Raw genomic sequence first — 19,344 nt, forward strand, 5'->3', positions numbered from 1 at the left:
TTTTTTTTTTATTCTAATGATGCTTGGTAGGATGTGGCAAGTCACAGCATTACCCACAATTCTGTCACTTTCCAGCATATTTTACGTACTTTTGTAGCTTCTATACAATGATATACATTTGACGCTGGGACAGACACAGTGCTGCAAACTTATTTGATTTTTTTTTTTATTTTCTTTTATGATATGGATGAAGCATTTGAATGGGGACCTGCAAAGCAAAATAGAATTTTTTGGTTCCTTTGGTTTATATAGAAAAAACAACATAAAAATTTAAGTTTTTTGTTTTATTTTGTTCTTGCTAGTGTTAAAACTTCATGTCTGTCTACTTTCTTATTCCTGGACTCTTTGGCCTTTTGTTGCCTGTCATAGGGATTCTGGGCAAAAATGTCCTGCTATTTACATTGCTAGCTTCAGTGCAGCTGTAAGGCAAGCCCCTTGTAGTTATTAACATTTTAAACCATCTGTCAATAGATCTTCCACAAGCTAAGTTGGACAGTATGGTGTTGAAGTGTCAGTGGCTGTCAGAATCTAGCCTAACTGTTGATATTAGTGGAGGAGCTCCATTTAGAGTTAGTGGTAGCAGGACATTCTTTGCACAGGAAAAGAAAAAGTAACATGGATGTAGCCAAGTGGCTGGAGTACTAGTAAGATTACATTACAGGTAAGGAGAGAGTAATCTGAGCCCCTGAAGGGAGAATGAATATTTAGTATTTTTAGTTGGACTATTTAAGTGTGTTTATTTATTAACACCATCTAGCTCAAATACATGATAATCAGTTGGAAAGTGATATTTGTTTTTGTGAAACATCCTGCACTTCAGTGGAGACTGGTAAAGTTCTTATTGAAATTTGTCAGGGAGCCCTTCAACAGAAAGAGAATGGAAAAAGCTTGATTTGCCTTACTTCTGAGACTAGAACAAGGAACATTCCAAGCAGGAACTCCCTGGGCATCCTTTGCGATCTAGAACTCTGACTTGAGTTTCTGTGGGTTACATTTGTGACTTCCCCATCTTCACATGGACCGTACAATCTTGGCTCCAATCAGGGTATTGCATCATTTAAAAAATCTATATTGTACTACTTCACTTAATTAGAAATTCTACAGTTACTTTCAGAGAGGATAAACACAATTTCAGATGGTTTCTACCAAAACTAGACTGTTTCCTCTACTTACGGACCTCTAGCACAATTCAGCATCATTTTTAACTTAAGAAAACATGAAATCCATACTATAACCGTAACTTTATTTTAATGAGCACCAGCTCTGCATTCTGACCAGTAATAAAATATCCATTTCAGCCCATTAACAAAAATTGGCATTAAAAGCAGAAATGAAAGCATTTATGCCATGATATTAGCAAGACAATGTAAAGAAAATGAAATCACAACCAAAGATTACAACAAGTGGTTGTAGTTTAGGACACAGTGCTGCACTACTGAAGGTGTAGAGAGAAGAACAGCTCACCGTTGTAACTCATGACCCTTCCTATGAAGCGCCATAAGTTATAACGATCCCCTGGACCCAACAGAAGTTAGCTGTTGGGTCTCAGGGTTTGGGGAATCCAGCTATTGTTTATAGCAGCTGCTAGCCTGCAGTCCTTCTCCCCCCTGCCCCGGTACTATTTTCAGATTGGGAGAGGGGAATGCTAGCGGAGAGAGCTTATTTTAGGGGTTCCCCAGCTAACGGTGGAGGGTGGGGTGGATTGGAGCTCCATAACCTTGGGCGGGGGAGCTCCAATCCACCTGTCCCACCTTCCAGAACCAGCTGAAAAAACCCAAGACTGAACTCTTCCCACTCCCTTTCCTGCCTCCCATTCTGAAGACAGTGCCAGAGCAGGTTTGAGCTTTAGGGAGCCCCACCCTGCACGCAGACAGAAGTTACAGAATACATTCTGTTTTGGAGCATCTCAATTTGAACCTTCAGGCAATGAGGGTTCAGTTTTTTGCAGGGTTGGGCCTTTAAAGCGATCTGCAGTCATGCACTTCTGTTTGGTCTTGGCTGTAGAGCACTTACAGGGGCCAAATTGGGGAAAAAATGTCACTTCTGTCTGTACCTTTGAAATCAGTGGGAGTGTTGCGATTGAGTTGCATGGAATCAGGACCAAACCTTTAACAACAGATTTCCTGGCTTGTTTGTTTGTGTTGGTAGATTGACTTGTGCTATTTCTAATGAAGTTTTTGAGGAGCAATACAATTTATAATACCCGTGCTTTCTGGTCATCAGCATTTAAAAAAAAAAAAAAAGATAAACTTAAAATAGGAGGAATTCAAAAAATGGTCATCAAGACAGTTAAGGTAATAGAGACCTTTTTTGTGAAAGAAGATTAAACGAGTTTGTTTAGTTTAGAAAGACTGGAGGGGATATGATTACTCTACAAATACGTATGTGGGAATAAATATGTATAATAGGGAAGGTAAAGGTATTCTTAGGCTAAACAAAACGAGTGCTGCATGGTCAAATGGCTATTAAATGGTTGTAGATCAACTTTAAATTGGGAGTTTGAAATTTTGAAGGTTTTTTCTAGCTATCAGATGAGTGAAATTTTGGAACAGTCCTTCTATGTATTAGGGGCAAGGAATCTGCATCTTTATGATCAAACTGAATAAGTTTATGGAAGGGATAGTGTGGTAGGACAAGAGGTTCTGGCTCATCGGCCTGTGTGGGATGTGGAGTTGTGTATTTGCAGTTCCCAGGTTGGAGGTGGCTCTTCAGTATGGAAGGAATTTAACAATGCCCCTGGATTTTTGCTAGACATTAGTTAGAATCAGGAAGGAACTGCCTCCTCTCCCTCCCCACTCACAGTGAATGCTTATGCCGTTGCAGGTTATTTGCCATCTCCTGGGTGTGTGTTTGTTGGCCACAGCTAAATTTAGTGGGATTTGTGGGGATTGACTGAGGTGTTCTGATGTTCGTGCCAGTATTAGAAACCTAGCAAGATGGTCTACTGCTTAAGGTCATACCAACTGCCAAATTCAGCATCAGGAAGGAATTTTTCCCTGAGTTCAGATTTGGCATAAACTGTGGATCACATATTAGCAAGTATTAACCAATTACTTCTCTGTGACATGACACTGGAAGTGGCTTCATCTTCCCTGCTTTTGCCCATCGCATGTAATACAGTGTTCCTGGGGTTTCATTTATTGTTCCATGTATTTGTGGGCGAGTGTTTGGAGTGGTGATTTTGGGATTTTCTTGGTTAAGGAGTCCTGGAAGATACAGGTGACTGGATTTGAAGGCTCAGGAGGCCTCTTTCAGTCCTTGTTCCTAAACATTCATCAGTCTGCAAGAGGTTTTACACTGAAACAACACATTTTTTTTTTTTTTTTTGCTTCTTTTTTTCGGTATTCAGAATTGTGAAAAACCGTTGCATCTGACATTTAACAAACTATTATTTGGTTTGCATTTGACATTTAGCAGACTTAACTATTTATATTCTAGCTTTGTCCTTTAATCTTCTTTTATTTAATTAACTATGTCATTGGTTTCTTTTGCTTGTATAGATTCAGAAGTTCATTTTTCTACAGTGGCACGTTTGTAGAAAAGTCTCATTCTTTCTTGAAAGTAGTCATGTATATAAACTCCCCATCTTTTTAAAAAAACCATGTCATTGACATGTTGAGGGAAGTCATTCTTATTTTTTTTAAATTGGCACTTGATGAAAGTTGAATATGCTAAAGTGGGTTAGCACTTCATAACTAATGATTGTAGCATCATCACTATAGAAAATAAATAAAAGATCATTCTTGTTAAAAGAGGGGTTTCTTTCTGTGTTCAGATGTCAAAGATTAGTTCTGAGCTTGTAAACCACTTGGATGTTTTAGTTGCCTCTTATGGCAATCATTACCAGTGTATATAGTAGCAAATTTTCATTTAATTGGGAGGCTGATCATTTTTTCATATGGCAGAGTACTATTGTGATTTGGGTGGTCAAGACACTTTGGCTAGGGACAGAAATTACACACAAACCAGTATAACAGATTGGAAACTGGTTCAAATCTGTAACACAACAGAAGTTCAGTGTTCGTAAACCACTTTCAAAATGGCCAAAGACCATTTAAGTTAAACCTAGATGCATATAGGATCAGACTTAACAGATTTAGGTTAAATTGGTTTACTGAACTTCTGAAAAGATCCCTTCCAGATTCAAGTTAACTCAGTCCCCCCAGCATCCAAGGATGCTTTGCACTTTCTCCTTGCAGGGTAGGCGGGCTAGTTTTGGCCCAAGCTGTCTGCTCCAGCCAAGCATGTTCTAGTACTCCCCAGTTTCTAGACTTGGACCACTGCAGGCATGTGGCTGCGTTTCCAGAATCAAAAGTGAATGCCTGTTCACATGTTTATCGGTTCAGTTTACATAGCTTAGACTAACTTGTGAAGAGTGAATTGATTCAGCCTCGGACTTTTTGACTGTACTTTACCTTTGAAGGCATGAACCAGGGAGTTGGTAACAAAGGTCCAAATTTGAGTCACGAGCCAGGGGGTCAGGAGCAAGAAATGAGGATCTAGCCATAAGCCAAGAACTGGGAGCCAGCAGGTAGGAACCAGGAACTAGAAGATACCAGGCAAGAAACAGAAATCAGGACTGGAACCAGCAGTCATCCATACTGGAGAATGCTAGGTGCAGAGGAGCTATCTAGAGAGGCATTTTTGCTGAGCATCTGCCTGATAGCTGATAGGGCTGCCACAGCCATGCAGTCAACCATGCCCATGCAAGTAACTGGGCCAGCTGGAAGGAATTAGGCTGCTGGCAGCCAGGCCCATTCAGATATTCAGGGCCAATTGGAAACTGTGCAGCATCTCTCCTGCCCTGACCCCCTGACATATTAGTTTCGTCATACATAAATTAATGCATGAAGGGTTTTATTTTTTTTATTTACATTTGTTTATATCTGTTATAAATTATCATTAATTATTGCTATCCTAAAATAATCTTTTGCTATAAAATGACAGACTAGAGAAGAACCTACTTCTTAAAAAATTATGTACCTGTAGAGCCTAATTTGTTTTATAGCTAGTGATTAGATTTCAGTAAGTTAAAAGCTTATTGCTGGTTGTTACTTGATTATGAAAGCAGATTTTTAAAACTGTAAGAAGCTAAGGTCTTTTTTGTCCCTATTGAAACTTGTGTACATTTGATTAGCATGAAACTTAGCAAGAATAATAGTTCTCTGGCACATTTCTTAGGAAAATGCAAATTCAGAGGTGGTTACACAACATCATTAGCTTATTATGCATTATTGCTTAGATAGTATTTGCTTACAGTTAGCTAAGGAAAACATGAAGTGATAGAAGACGTTTAAATAACTGTAAAATTTGTCTCATGCTGATATGCTTGAAAACAGTATCATTTGCTTTTAAAAATACAAAAGGTAAAGGTTGGCAGCAGTGTAAATATCTGCCCTAATTTTGCGTTGTTCAACACTTATTGGCTAAAGTTACCAAATTTGTTTAAACTTATGTTTAAAATTAATTTCACTGTGATTTATCTTTAATGATCTTTAACACCTTTATTGAAATAAAGGTGTTAAAGATTTAGATATGGTGAATCCTCTAAGGACTGTTATCTACCTGATTTAAATGTGTGTATTGTTGTGCATACTCTTTACCCAACCAAGCATAATAGCTGCAAAAGATCCGTTAAATTCTGGTTGGAAAATGAGCATTTACCCTACAGAGCATGCCATTGCATAATTAGTCTGCTTTTGAAGTAGCTATTTTAGCTGGGAGGAGTCATAATGGTTATTTGTGTTAATTTGGCTCCACCTGTGTGTGGAAAATTCCTAATGAAGCAAACCTGAATCAAAGGATTATGGGAATGCTGTTTTAAAATTGCCATTAAGCTTAATTGATCTTAAAGAAAATGAGGTCTTAAATGGTATGTACCATTAGGGCACATTATGCAAAAGGCCTGTTCTCAGTGCAGACAGGTATCTCAGGATTCTTCCTTTTGAAAACAAGACACAACTCGGTGTATATCAGTAGTTTGTAACTATTTACAAACGCACTCTTATTTTTCACAGCTAAATCATTTTTTTTCAATTGAAGTAAATTTGTGGAAGAAATCATTAATGAGGCACTGTGACAACAGTGATGAACACATATAAATGCCTAGGTGGTCCAAATTGGATCAAGGTGTGTAGTTGGGGCTAGAGTTTTACACAGGAGCTAGATTTAAAAAAATGACATTAGAATGTATATGGTTCAAATTGTCCCAGGGTTTATGTGCACGATTACAAAGTGGAACTGTGCAGTGGTCATGTTTTGGAGATGGTCAGGATGCTAGAAGCTTCAGGCATTTTATTCTGAGGCTGCCTCAGTGTAGGAAATTAGTGCGTTGTCATTCTAAAAAAAGTGGGTCACAAGTCATGCATTATACCAGGTTTTTTTGGTCTAACTGGATAGCGTGTCACAATTCAAAAGTGGGTCACAAGAATATATAAAAGGGTCACAAGCTAACTTTAAAAATGGATCAACAAACTTTAAAAATTGATTCTCCTTTAAGAGAGAAAAACTTGGGAAATTGTGGTTTTCCTTTGCAGGCTGGCAGAGTTCCAGCCTGAAAGGGGCTGCTTGGGGCCTCTCCATGCCCCACACACACTCCCTGCCCCACAAACTGGGGAGCTGGGGCCTGGGAGCAGGGAGCTGCAGGTCTGGAGTGAGAGGCACTGGGTTGGGAGTGGCCATTGATGTTTACAAATGGGTCCTGGTAAAAAAACAAAAAACAAAAAAAACCCCACTGACTTGAAAGATATTCTCAAAATACTATAAACAGCTCAGTGTATTTGAGCAGGTTCATCCAGCTTCAACTTCCCTCCCCTGCATTGAGTACCTGTCTGGCCCCAGGCTTAACCTCAGCTCCTCCAGCCATGCAGCGCTGCCCTGCCCTGTCTGTTGGGGAAGGAACAGGCACCAGAAGCTGGATGAGGGAGGTGGAATCTGGAGCTGGCTGTGCCATCATTCCAAACAAATTTGGTAACTTCTGTCAATAAAAGCTGGACGACAAAGAATTAGGATAGACACTCTTGTAATGCAAGCTGTTGCCAGCAGAATCAGGGAGCTTTTGAGGGGAGTGGCAGCGAGCAGGAGCCCAGGGGCTGCAACTTAACCCCTTGTGGTGGCCATGTTTTGACGGCCTTCTTCTGGACAGCTCTGTATTAGAGCATCAAAGGAGCATGGGTTAATCACCTAATAATGCTACTTGTATGAAAAAAGCCAAATTGTGAATTGGAAATTAGAGCAGATTTTGAGAAAGATACAGGAGTCCTTCCCGAACATTTAGGTCGGCCTGAAATCCAGTTGTAGTCATTGAGGCTCAACTATTAGTTCATGTGGACCAGATTGATTGCACAGCTGAGGTTCAAACAAAATGTCAAATCAAAATCCCTGTGAACTGTTCTTTGAATTAAATTTATTGTGCCTGTTAATTAAAACCTTTTATACTAAAAATTACTTCCTTTTTTTCAAAATATCCAAGTACTATATTACTTCATATGAGAGTAATTGCCTTTCAAAGATTATATTTTATTATTATGCTTTAAAGATTTTTAAACAGTTTGGAGGTTTTATTTACTGTTTAACTATGCATGCAGTGACCTGCAGAGATGCCATTATCTCTTGCTTTGGACACTAGAGGTTCTGTGTTTCTGTAATAAGTAAGTAAAGCACAAGTAGCAGGAATGAGCAGTACACAGGGGGACCTATTTTATGGTTGAGTCCTTCACTCCATATGAATTGGTGCTCTCCTTTGCTGCTTATGTTACCAGAAGGATGATAACCAGTGCCCATGTGATGTGATGGCCACGTTTCTTTCTGTCAGACCTTTTATTATTTCCACATATTGTCTACAGGCTGTTGAACATCTGGTACAGAGAGGCCAGTGTCTGTGTTGTGTTACTTTTCCTTAATATGAATATGGCCAAAGAGTTGAAAGAAAAATTGTGAATGGAGAGCTATTTCAAAGGCAAGTGTTAACATTTTACGGTTCAACTAAGAGCAGATTTTCCTAGCAGGTATGGACTTTGAGTAGAAGAGTTTGTGATGCTAGAAATTTTGATTCTTAATAAGACATCTGAAGATAATCATCTAGTATAAGTTGAACAAAATAGTAAAATGTATAGCAGTCTGTAGTTTTGAGGGTTTTTTTTCTCATTTGCCACCAGATGTCAGTGTATCCAAAGCAGCAGGAAAATACTGCAGTGGATTAAAATAGCTTGTGTTAAGGCATGATCTTGTAAAGAACAAAATAAAGCATCTTAATGATAATGAAGTGTAATGTTTTCTTTAGAAAAGTGATGTATTTATCAATGTGTGTGATGTAATGCACTCTGGATATCTTGCTTTATTCAAAGTCTACAGATATATATAGATTTCTATGTATTGACATATTTTTGTGTGCATTACATATATGTATTAAACCTGAGCTTAGTAAATGGTTTGTAGGTGAAATCAGAAGTCGTATATACCTTTCAAGTCATAGATCTGCTATAAATATTATTGTAAAATATTATAGCATTTCATACCATAGCTTTGCTAGCCCTTTATTTTTTCAATATTTTATCAAAACCCAAAGCTCAGCTGAAACAAGGTTTATGATATATTGACTTAAAGCTTTGTTCCCCGTGGTTTAAATGTGGAATATGATGCATCTGATTAACATTTTGTATTCTTTGGAGTTTTCTCACTGAGAATTTTATTTATATATATATAAATAAAATATATGTGTATAAATAAACACTATAGATGTGTCTGTTTACGTGTGACACTTAAGGGAGAGTGCATATCTGAGGCTTGAGAGGCTGCAAAACAAACAAAGCATGTCCTGCAGAAAAAAAAATTATATAATTTATATATAATTTTTTTTCCTGCAGGACATGCTTTGTTTTCTTTGTGGCCTCTCTTAAGCCTCAGATGCACTCTCCCTTAAGTGTCACATGTAAATAGATGCATCTTTTGTAGTTTCTTAAGGTTTTTAATTTTTTTCATTTGTCATGGAAAAAAATTAGGCATGATGACAGACTTGTGTGGGGATAGCGTACTATAGATACAGCACAGATATGTATGGTTTAGAAAGGGGAAGCTTTGCAGACATTAATGAGTTATAATGTTAAGATAACTGGTAAGATGGAAATTAGAGAGAGAGCATCTTTCATGTCTGAGGTGGTCAAAATCTCTGTAGGTATCATTAGTTAATTTTCTTGTGCTGTATTTGATATAATGTTTAAGCATATTAAACTACTTGAGCCTGATAAATATCAGTTCTCTAAGAAAGGTGGTTTTCAGCTGAAAGAACAAAATTGTGTGTGCGTGTAGAGAGAGACGGAGACAGAGATATATTTAAATATAGATATATATTTAGTTTGTACCTAGGAAACAGATACCAAAACTACCTTAAAAACTATTTAGCGGTAAATCAACATGTTAATTAGGTGTATTTTCACTGATTGATGTAACAATTTTCTTTAAAAAAAAACAAACAAAAAATATAGAATGGGAAAGCTGATAAAATTAGTTACTTAAATGAGGCTTTTGGCTTGCTGATTTAAATCAGTCCACCATGAGAATATGTAATTTGGAAATTAATCCTCAAAGAGGCTTTTTGCATTGTTACTTTCCTTAATAAAGATGAAATTTTAGTAGTGTCGGGTGGGAAGCTAGCTGCAAAATTTTCATTAACTGTCTATGGGAAATGCATATTGTAGTTGCTTAAGTACTGTTTCAAAATCCCATTGTATGTATTCACTTGTAAATAAAAGTGTTTCACTAGTATAAGAAGAGCCACAGACGATTTCTGCTTCAAAGAAGGTATAGACGCTGGGTCTTGACCAGTCGCTCACGTGCAGCTCTCGCTCGGGTAATTGATGTTATACGCCTCGCGGTCTCGCGCCTCCGCCCGAGCTGTTGTCTTCCACCCGAGTCTTCAACGCCGTGCTCGCCTACCATGACTTGTTGGACCTCAGTGTCTGGGGCTGTTCATCGGGCCTGCTTGTAGACCTGGGGTTCGTCCTGGTGGTTACTCACGGGGCTCTGCCACCCTTACACCCTGGCCTCACGCCTCCTGTGGAGCAGTGTCCAAAATGGTCGACGCCTTACTCCTTGGAGCCCTTAAGACAGGGCCACCCCAGAGCTCTGGCACTATCTGCCTCCCTCACGGGCCCACTTCCCTCAGATTCCCCTGGAGCCCGGGGAACAAATCAAAGAAACAAAAGGAAAATGCTCTGACACAACATCTGGGCTCCCTGGGTCCAGTGGCAATATTCGCCCGGACGGCAGCCCTTCTGGGGTTTCCCCGTGGCCCTCCTCTTCCAAGGCGGACTTCTTCCAGGGTCCCACTGTCTCCGCACTCCCACCTGCAGTTTTGCTGTGTCCTCCCGGGATGTTCCACCGCTGCCGTCAAGAGGTGTTCCTGGCATCCCTCTGTCGTTCCGTCTGTGGCACCGTCGAGATGATCCTCCTCTTCCTCCTTGCCTTCGTCCCAGCTGCTCCTGCTCCCCTGGTCCCATGGACCGGATCGCCTCAGCTGTGGGGTTACACGTGACTCCGTCCCCTGACTCCCCGCTGGCTCCGCAGCACGCGCCATCATTTTTATCTTTGCTGGCCGGCGTTCAGCGCTGATGTCACCGGCTGGCCGCAGCTGGATAAACAGGCAGCTGACAAGCTGCATGGGCTCTGCCTTCCGTCCCTTGTGTGCGGCGCTCCCAGCTGCTGGTGAGTATTTGTTCTTACAGCACGTCCTGGGACAGAAGGTTTCAAACCTTTAGATTATCAAGTGAAGCATTTATTTGCATCTGTTTGCATTATGGAAGAAAGGGTAGATAAAGCTGCATTAAGCTTGGTGTTCTGTCTCTTGTGTATAGTCTTTTTTGTGCTGGTTTAGTTGGTTCAGTCTTGAGTTGCGGTCAGGTTTTTCATTTCCATAGCTGAACGCAGGTTTATAGCTTACATCTGAATAAGCTAAAAGTCCGAGGACCATTGGAGGATTTGCCATGTAGCCTTACTAACTTGATACGTTTTGAGAGCACATGATGATTTGCTCTTTCTCAGTCTTTCCAAGGAGCCAGCAAGTAGGGCCTACCAGAAACGGGGGTATGTACATGAAGACCTGAAGTTTCAACACATGGAAGTTTCCATCCCTCCAGTGATTTACTTTGAAAGAACTCTTAACCTGACACTTCTCTTGTGGATAGTTTGCTACAGATAAAGTTTCAGCCAGTCCGGGCAAATTCTCCAGTGATTTATTTTTCCCATCTCCTATGTCTGTATCAAGATTAGCTAGTTAAATTACTTAACAATCAGCTTTCAGTGTTCTTTGCATTGTACAGAACTGCAGGGGGGTGTGTCAGTGCTCTGGCTGGGACTAAAACACCTGGAGGTTGCTAGTTAGTTGGTCTTGCTCAGGGTAAAACTCATTGCCATATTTGGGATCAGGAAAGAATTTTAAACCCATGATCAGATGGGTGTTTTTTGCCTTCCTCTGTAGCAAGGGTGTGGTTGTCTTTCTTGGATTTCTCTACTGTATTTTAATAAATTGCTGCTTGTTCCGGTAGCAGCAGGGGTGGGCAGTTATTTGGGCTGGAGGGCCACTTAAGGAGTTTTAGTGAGCTGTTGAGGGCCGGGGGAGGGGGTGCGAGAGGTGCCTATTGATCCTGTTTGGCCTGTCAGCTGCCTCTGGCAGCCTGAGGAGAGGGCAGCTCTCTGTGCTGCTCCACGCTACCAGTGGAGCACACAGACTTCTGCACCCCGCTCTCCTGCCCCCCTGTATTCATCCCCTCCTGCTCAGCTTCCTGTTGTTGCTGTGGCTGTGCAGTCTTGGCACAGTGGTCACTGGCTGCCTGGCTTTTGCAGGACAAGGTATGATAGTGTCCTGAGTAGCTGTTGTGCCTGCCTGCCATGATGATCTGCTGCCACACCCTGCAATGCCTGGAAGGTTGGAGGAGGCTGCCTCGGGCCTAGCCCCTCCCTTCCCACAGCTGGCACAGATTAGTGCTGGCAGTGGCTTGTCGTGGCGGGTGGGCAAGTGGGATGCTATCTGCATGGCCCAACCCGGTACTAACTGCAGGAGAGTAGAGTGGCTTAGGGCTCAGCCGTCCCTCCCCAAGCTCCTGGTGGCAGTGGGCAGGCCAGATACGGGCCACAGGTTGTATTTTGCCCACTCTTAGGTTAGATACAGGGAGTCAAGACATTAAATTTTTTGGTTCGGTTCCAGTTCAGGTTCAGCTGCAACTGAAGTTGTTCCAGTTTGGTTCCAGTTCTGGACAATAAAGGTTCAGTAACCAGTTTGGCACGCATAAGCAACCAGTTCAGTTCTGGTTCATATGAGAAAAATAAATAAGGCACATTTATTTATAATGATGATCATTTGCACAGTGGGGTGGAGCAAGCCAATAGGTCTAAAACTGTTGCAACTAAGTGTTAGCAATAAGTACTATGAAGCATGCATGAAACAAAAAACAAATTATAAGTACTTAAATAGATGCTTATTTTATTTGTACTGTTTAAATTTATAGAGGAAGGAAAGGAAAGGACTTAGTAAATAATCACAGAACTGTCACTGTGATTAGTTAACTTCTCAAGATTATGTATTTTTCAACTGATTTAATAAAACTAGGGAAACAAAGAATTGTCAACCTTAAACAGATGGATCTGTCGTATTTCCAACATGCTTGACTTGCATTGTTTTGTACTCAGTATTACAGCTTTCTGTAATTTCTATTCTGTCTCACTAACAGAACATCCTCCAAGATTGCCACCTTCATATTGGATCTTTCTGGTGACCATATGAATTTTAAACTTGAAAATGCCTGTTTAGTGCTTACTTGAGTTGATGGCTTTGACAAGGCAACCTGAGCCAATTGGCACAGCTCACATCTAGATATTTTCTGAATCTCCCAGTAATTCAAAATATTTACATCTTTATTCAATCATGGCTTATGAGTCCACAGTTGAGTCCAGTTTGACTGGGTGCCAGAAGACCGTGACTCTTGCTGCTTCAAGTTCTGTCTTGACCGAAGGAATGATTCCAAGCCATCATCATCCTTTTCTGTGTGTATAGTAAGTAGATTAGAGTCAACTGATGATTCTACATTCATGCCATTGCCATAAACGACAGTTGCCATCTTCTGCCATGTTGACATGAGATGAAACTTGGCTTTAGTCCTGTCCATGTCAGACAACAGCAACTGATATCTAGGATCTAGGTATATAGCTGCAAGTACCACTTCATTTTTAAAAAGATTTTTCACATTTTTTCATGCTGCCCACTAACTTGCTAGAAAACTGTGTTGCTACTTTTGAGATTTCCAGCTGACACTTCAACTATGTCCCATAGAAATCCCCTGTGGTAAGCTGTTCAGATTGCAGTGTTTTAGTTGCCACTTTGGCAGGTTTCAGAGCAGCTGTCAGTTCCTGAATTTGATATCCAGTCCTTGTCACTGATGTGAAGGTCATGGTTTGATACTGCCATGTCTTGACACAACTCCCGCGGTTCCAACAATTTTTCCAACATGTCACAGGATGAGTGCCATTTGTAGGGCAATCCAAGATGGGTTTCTTCAATTTTAACTTTTTTTTAGAACTACCATTATTGTTTGCTTTCTTAGCTTTTTGGTTACATGGAGTGCTTTTGCAATAAGTTGAGCAGCTGATTGTTCTTTCAATGCATCATCAACTGCTAGTTGCAGTGTGTGTTCAGAACAGCGAGCACCTTTAACTATAAGAAGTGGTGACCTTGTTTCAGAAAAAGAATTTCCAGAGTCCTCAAGCTCTTCTGTGAGTCTGTCTTCCTCTCCTGTGCATCCATCTTCCTTGTCCTTCATTCCATCCTGCTCTTCTTCAGTAGATGAACTGGACTCACTTGAACAATCTTCTTCCTGATCTTCAATCATAAGCTGCACCATTTTTACCATATTTGATCCATTATCTGTTGTTACAGAATACAGCTGCATGGACTTAATACCATAATTAGTGATAGTGCCCATGACCAAAGTTTTCAGGTATTCAGAGGTATGCCTCCCTTTAGTCTCCCTCATTGCAAGAGTCCTCAACAATTTGGCCACCAGCAATGAACTGGATGTTTATTCCAAGTATCAATCTATCAATTCTTGTTGCACAATCCAACTTCAAACAAATGAGCCTATTTTATTTCATCCCTGATTACATCGCACATATTGGCTGCTGCTTCTGCAACTTTGCATCTCAGGTTCTGGGCATTGATTGCTATCTTTCCTCCAAGACCTTCAATTATGGGATCAATTATCTTCCTAAATCCTGAATCTTCCATTAAGGTGAATGGCTTTCCATTGCATGTTACACTTTCCACACAGGCATCTACAAGTTTTGTTTCATCAATATTTACTTGAACTCTTTTCCTATGAAAAACTGAATATAAAGTACTTTGCAATGAGAGGGTTGTTCTTTTGTTTTTTGTTTTCTTTTTAATTCTGTAATTCTGATTCACCACCAGATTCTTCTTTTCTTCCTTTTCGAAAGCAAAAGTTGAGTGTGTTGTTTTGGGTGATGCCTCTGTATGTGCCTTTCCAAGTTGGATGCATGATTGCTCTTCATAACAGCCTTGAATTTCACATATTGATTCATTTTTTGGTGGAATCAAACTTGAAATATCTGCTTACAGGGTTGACTTGTTCCCTGCCCATGTTGAAAATGGAATGTGATGCTGATCTGTAATAAGCAACAAGAGGTCTCATGTAACTTCACATCATCACGAGTCCATCCCAATCCAACATGGCCTTGCTCTCTCTCCTATCACACAAATCACTCCCCCACAGTCTCTCTAACATCAGTTACTAGTAACTTCATGGGACCAGGATCTCCCCCACTAATTTCTTGCTCAGTTGCATTCACCACCCATCCCCATGCTGCCTGACATTCACCTCTAGTCTGTGGGAGGCTGCTACCTGTCAGCCTAAGTCCCAGTGACTTAGCAGCACTCACTGGTGGTACTCCCTGCCCATTACCCTAAGTGTTTCCTATTTTATATGGTAATTCTCCTGATTTTCTATATATATATAATCAGGAGAATTACCATATAGAATAGGGAGCACTTAGAATAATATATATGATTATCTACCTGGCATTAACATTAAGGCTATTCAAACATTTTTAATTGCTTGGGAAGCAGGAACCCCCAGAGCCAGCCCAGAAGTGGAACACCTTCTCCAATGAACCTTCCCCCCCACACACACCATGCTCTCCATTACACGGACTGAGGACTCCTTCCTGGGCTTTGGAGAGTCTGCTCACTCACCTCTCTGATTGTTGGGGCCTGGACTGGGCTAGTAGACTGCTGCACTGTGCGCCCTGGTCTGCCTGGGGCCCTGAAGGTCTAGCCACCACAGATGCATTAACACCTACCACCTACAGAAGCTGGCTGAGCACCATAACATGGCTGCAGAAGAGGCTAGATGAGCACTCTGCTTTTCCAGTCTTTCTGTAATCTTGTTATTTCCTGTTTTCCTGCCCCAGTTTTGGGTTCACAGATTAATCCCTATTTCTCTAAACAAATTCCTACTTCATTTTACATTTACATATATGTTCTCATTGTAGTGTACATGTAAAGACCATTTGATAGACATCAAATTTGTCCTATGTCTTCTGTCTTGTATTGTTGCATCACCTCACATGTGTGTTGTATGTTCATCCCTTCCTTGTTTTAACTGTATTTTGACCCAAATCCCTGTCACAAAGGGGAAGTAGCAAGCAGGCCTCCAGTCCGATCCCTGCCTAATGCTTCCCAGGCCCAGCCCTTGAAGAGGGCAGAGTATAGAAGTCTGTACAAACCCAAAATATATAAATCCTTAACTCTTCCAGATACTGGTTTTATTTATGTGCTTATTCTGATCTGGTGGAGCCAGTGAGTGTACCTCATCAGGTGCGTTTTGTTCGGTCGAACCCTTTATTCTGAACTGGTAACCTGATTTTTTGCGGCTCTGTTCTGGTTCAGGCTCAACTGAGACTTTCAGATAATGGTTCAGGTTCTGTTCCAGTTCAGGAAAAAAATAAAGGTCTGTTCTGGTTTTTGGTTCAGGTTGAGTTTGACTCCCTGATTAGATATAGGCTTGCCTAGGATATGTTAGATAAGGATGATCCTGTCTTGAGCAGTGAGTTGAACTAGATGACCTCCTGAGGTTCCTTCCAGTCCTCATTTTCTGTGATTCTGTGATCTTTTAAAATTATTTTTGTAAATGATATCTTGTCTTAATGACCACTCCATACCTGTTCCAAAAAACTGATGATGGACTAGCTATAATAATTTGTATTTCTGTACTGGAGCAGGTTCTTGAGTGTGGAGCAAGTTGTGAAGGAATCCATTTCTAAACACTTGGAGGAGAAGGAGGAAGAGTCAGCATGGATTCACCAAAGGGAAGTGATGCCTGAGCAACCTGATTGCCTTCTCTGACAAGATGACTGACTGTGCATGTGGGGAGAGCAGTGAATGTGATATATCTTGACTTAGCAATGCTTTTGATATGGTCTCCCATTCTAACAACCAAACTAAGGAAGTATGTGTTGCATGAATGGACTGTAAGATGGATAGAAAACTGGGTGGATCATCAAAATTAGAGAAGAGTAATCAATGGCTCAATGTCTAGTTGGCAGCACCTCCCAAGTGCAGTGCCCCAGGGGTTGGTTTTGTTCAATATCTTCATCAAAGACTGAGAATATGGGATGGAGTGCACACTCAGCAAGTTTGCAAATGATACCAAGTTGTAGATACGCTGGCGGATAGGACTAGGATTCAGAGAGACGTAGAGAAATTGGAGGATTGTACCAAAAGAAATCCCATGAAGTTCTATAAGAAGTGAAAAGTCCTGCACTTAAGATGGAGCAATTGTGAAGGAACAGGGGCAGCAAACAGGGAAAGCAATTTGCAAGCAGTTCACTAAGAGCAAGAGGAGGAAGGGGGAGAGGAGCCTGGCACTAGACACGAGTTGATCTCAGTCTGGGATCTCAGTCATGTGCTCCAGGAAGTCTAATCCAAGACAGAGATACAGAGCTGCAGCTGCTCCCAGCTGCAGCAGGGCTTGGGGTACAAAGCCCAGTCTGCAGTGGCAGCTGTCTCTGTCCTGCACACAGATGGGGGGCCACATGCCCCCCAGGCCTCCGCTGGGGTGCATGCAGCGGGAGCATCTCCATGTGCCTGGAGGAGCCACCGGGGCCCCACTTGCCTCTGCCCCACTTCCTCTCTCACTGCAGGGGCCTCAATCTGTCCTCCTTCACCACCTCTTCTCTCCCCCACAGACTGACCTGCTGGGTGGCAGGGTGTGTGGGATGGCATGTGGTAGATCCTGAATTGCACTTAAATTCAAAAAGTGATCTGGTACTTAAGGTTGGAGACTACTGCTCTACAAGTATGTCATAAATAAGAATATCAGGTAAAGCATGGGTCCCTTACTAAATAGGGGAGGCAACCTAGTGACAGATGATGAGGAAAAGGATGAAGTATTCAATGTCTTTTTCACCTTAGTCTTCATAGGCAAGGTCAGCTCCCAGACTACTGCACCTGGCAGCACAGTTTGGGGAGGAGGTAAGCAGCCAACAGTGGCAAAAGAACAGGTTAGGGACTGTTTAGAAAATCTGGATGTGTACAAGCCCATGGAACTGGATGGGATGCACCGAAAGGTGCTGAGGGAGTTGGCTGATATCATTGCAGAGCCACTGACCTTTATCTTTGAAAATTTGTGGCAATCAGGAGAGGTCCCAGACAACTGGAAAAGGGCAAATATAGTGCCCATCTTTAAGAAAAGGAAGAAGGAGGATCTAGGGAACTACAGACCGGTCATGCCTGACCAACCTGATTGCCTTCTGTGATTAGATAACTGGCTCTGTGGATGTGGGGAGAGCAGTGGGCATGATATATCTTGACTTCAGCAAGGCTTTTGATATGGTATCCTACAACATTCTCGCAAGCAAACTAAGGAAGTATGGGATGGATAAAGGGATTGTAAGGTGAATGGAAAACTGGGTGGATCATCAGGCTCAGAGGGTAGAATCAATGGCTGGAGTACTGCGTCCAGTTTTGGGCTCCACAATTCAAAAAGGATATGGAGAAGCGTGAGTCCAGAGAAGAGCCACGCTCATGATCAGAGGTCAGGAAAACGGACCTTATGACGACAGGCTGAGCGCCGTGGGGCTCTTTAGCTTGGAAAAGCACAGGCTCAGGGGTGATCTGATAGCCACCTATAAGTTTATCAGGGGTGACCACCAGGATCTGGGGGAATGCTTGTTCACCAGAGCCCCCCAAGGGATGATGAGGTTGAACGGTCATAAACTACTACAAGACTGCTTTCAGGCTGGACGTAAGGAAGAATTTCTTTACTGCCCGAGCCCCCAAGGTCTGGAACAGCCTGCCATCAGGGGTGGTTCAAGCACCTACATTGAACACCTTCAGGAGTAAATTGGATGCTTATCTTGCTGGGATCCTATGACGCCAGCTGACTTCCTGCCCTTTGGGCGGGGGCCTGGACTCAGTGATCTTCTGAGGTCCCTTCCAGCCCCTAATGTCTATGAAATCTATGAAATCTGTGTCTAGCTGGCAGCTGGTATCAAGGGGAGTGCCCCAGGGGTCAGTCTGGGGGCCAGTTGTTAATATCTTTATCAGTGATCTGGAAGATGGGTTGGAGTGCACCCTCACTAAGTTTGTGGATGACACCAACCTGCGGGGAGTAGTAGATACACTGGAGGCTTGGGCTAGGATTTAGAAAGACCTAGAGAAATTGTAGGGTTAGCTCAAAAGAAATATCATGAGGTTCTCTAAGAAGAAATAAAAAGTCCTGTACTTAAGAGGGAACAATCACATACACCAGCACAGGCTGTGGATTGACTAGTCAAGCAGCAGCTCTCCAGAAAAGGACTTGGGGTTTATGGTGGATATTATGAGCCAACAGTGTGACCTTGTGAAGAAGGTTAACAGCATACTGGGTTGCATTAGGAGTGTTGCCAGCATATTAAGGGAAATGATCAATCCCCTGTATTTGGAACTGGTTAGGTCACACCTGGAATACTGGCCCTACTATAGAAAGAGTGTGGACAGATTGGAGAGAGCCCAGTGGAGGCAACGTAGATGGCTAGGAGGCTAGAGCACATGACTTCTGAGGAGAGGCTGAGGGAACTAGGTTTATTTAGTCTAAAGAAGAGAAGACTGAGGGGGATTTAGTAGCAGCCTCAACTGCCTGAAGGGAGGTTCAAAAGAGGATGGAGCTAGACTGTGCTCAGTGGTGGCAGATGACAGAACAAGGAGCGAAGGTTTCAAGTTACAGCAAGGAAAGTGTAGGTTAGATATAAGGAAAACCTTTCTCACTAATTTACTAAAGCACTGGAACATGTTACTCAGAG

The 19,344-nt window shown here is 41.8% G+C and overlaps 1 protein-coding gene across 1 annotated transcript in view; it reads left to right on the forward strand.

Annotated features, from left to right (window-relative positions):
- Positions 1–19,344, forward strand: part of ASB3 (ankyrin repeat and SOCS box containing 3) — a 95,989-nt gene that overhangs the window by 17,151 nt on the left and 59,494 nt on the right. The window lies entirely within an intron of this gene.

Source organism: Gavialis gangeticus, unplaced genomic scaffold (assembly GCF_001723915.1).
Source record: "Gavialis gangeticus isolate Ggan-Ray unplaced genomic scaffold, GavGan_comp1, whole genome shotgun sequence".
NCBI lineage: Eukaryota > Metazoa > Chordata > Crocodylia > Gavialidae > Gavialis > Gavialis gangeticus.